This window comes from Myripristis murdjan, chromosome 13 (genome assembly GCF_902150065.1).
Source record: "Myripristis murdjan chromosome 13, fMyrMur1.1, whole genome shotgun sequence".
Taxonomy (NCBI): domain Eukaryota; kingdom Metazoa; phylum Chordata; class Actinopteri; order Holocentriformes; family Holocentridae; genus Myripristis; species Myripristis murdjan.
Genome location: NC_043992.1, coordinates 26,999,293 through 27,001,021, shown reverse-complemented (window position 1 = coordinate 27,001,021; position 1,729 = coordinate 26,999,293). Strand labels below are relative to the sequence as shown.

The 1,729-nt window shown below is 42.9% G+C and overlaps 1 long non-coding RNA gene across 2 annotated transcripts; it reads left to right on the top strand.

The window, feature by feature from the left end:
* Positions 1 to 268: 268 nt before the first annotated feature.
* Positions 269 to 1,237, top strand: LOC115370551 (uncharacterized). Of its 2 annotated transcripts, XR_003929254.1 has the most exons (4): positions 269 to 312; positions 386 to 448; positions 526 to 605; positions 691 to 1,237. It is a non-coding gene; the product is annotated as an uncharacterized LOC115370551 (long non-coding RNA). The 2 variants fall into 2 exon arrangements; XR_003929253.1 differs by having other exon boundaries at positions 526 to 1,237.
* Positions 1,238 to 1,729: the final 492 nt, after the last annotated feature.

Below are 1,729 nucleotides of genomic sequence, written 5' to 3'. Positions count from 1 at the left end.
ATACAAGCACTGCAGACAGGGTGCAGATTTACTGAACCAAACAGACTGAAGCAGGCAATAACTAAAATGTCAACTTAAGGTTCATTTAAGTTCAATAATTTTGGGTTTCCTTTGTTATTATTCAACTGTTGTAATTTATCAGAATCCATGAAATTAGTAAATAAATAAATTATATTGACATTATGTGAGGGCTGGCCTGTGTGGGGAGCACCGCCCCTAGTAGGCAGGGTTACATATATATAAGCCCAGGTGGGGACAATTAGGGCCTCTTTGTTTGAAGCCTGGTGGCTGCAGGGAGGGTTGTGTGTGCAGGTAAGCTTGTGGGTGACTGCATGTGTTGGCAGACATTTGTGGCTGATGTTGAATTAGTATTTTTTATATTTAGAGTGGTGTTGCAGCTGAAACATCAGTGATCTTGAGGCGTGCTGCTTAGGCCAACATTGGACAGGTAGGCCACAGTCCCCTAAATTTGGTTTATGTTTGGACTCATGAAATGTAGTGAGTGATCTTTTTTTTGTTCTCTAGGAGCTGACCGTGTGCCGTTCCCCAGTGTGGGACAGGGCAGCCATATTATTTATTGGTGGAAAATTCCCCAAGGTGGAAAGGTATTACAATTTTGAATGGTAAAATAGGAGGTCTAGTCCCTCTTTTTGCTACTGTCATGTTTACACTGTCAATTCCCCCCTCTAGCCTGGTTGCCAGACTGCTGCTTTGCCTGGATGAAATCTAACACTGTTTTGCCGGGATTAATGTTGGAGGGTCCTCTTGTGTTTCCAGCCAGATTGTAGTGAATTGTGAAAATGTACCTGCGACCCTTAAGACTGTTCCAGGAATGTCAATGTTGAACTTTGTACTGTTTTGGAATGGAAGATGTCTTTTTAACTAGTGTATTATCAACTGACTTTTAGTGTAGTTTTGCTTTGTGTTTTCTAGGCAGTGTGGAGACCCGCGGGGAGCACTTGGGCCCCTCTGGCTTGCCGTGTGATTGTGGTTTATGATTTGATGGTGGTGGTCACTTGGTGTCTGTTTTCTCTTTTTTTTATTTATTCTTAGGATCGTGTGGCGTGCAGTGTGCTCATATGCATGGGTGTACCCTGGGCTGCAATTGAACCTCCCCGCAGGAGACCCACTGCCCCCTTTTCTTCTCTCCTGTAGTTTTTAGGGCAGATGCCTCATCTCGCAATTCATATTGTCTTTTAGCTGGTGTTAAATAAAACTTTGACTGTGGTTTTTTTTTTTTTTGGTTTATTTCACCGTCCCACCCAATTGAAGTTGTCTCCTCGTTTACAATAAAATTCTAATTGTGAACCGAATACACGTCTCTCCGCTCTCTCTGAACTTTAAATTGTTTGTGTCCACCCTTTGGGCCGGGTCACAATCATATATTGGCCACCAGCTGCTTTGCTCTCTAAATATCTGAAAAATCCATATTGGTTGAGCACTTCTATGGTGGCTGGATATGTGTATTGGAAATGGCAAAAATTTGCACAAAACAGTAACTGTGAAGGTTTTTTTTTTTTTTTAATAGCTGCCTATTGACTTGCACGTTACATTGAGTTTGGCTGTCCAGGAGCCAGGGAGGGGTCCACTCCGTCATTTTGTTATCATTTCAGAGACAGTCCCAGCACCTGATAAAGGCCTGTGCCGAGTCTGTGCTCTGCTTTGGTTTTGTGAATCCCTCTCTCTGCATTTGCACTGAGTCTTATGACAACTGCAATCATGAGAGCAA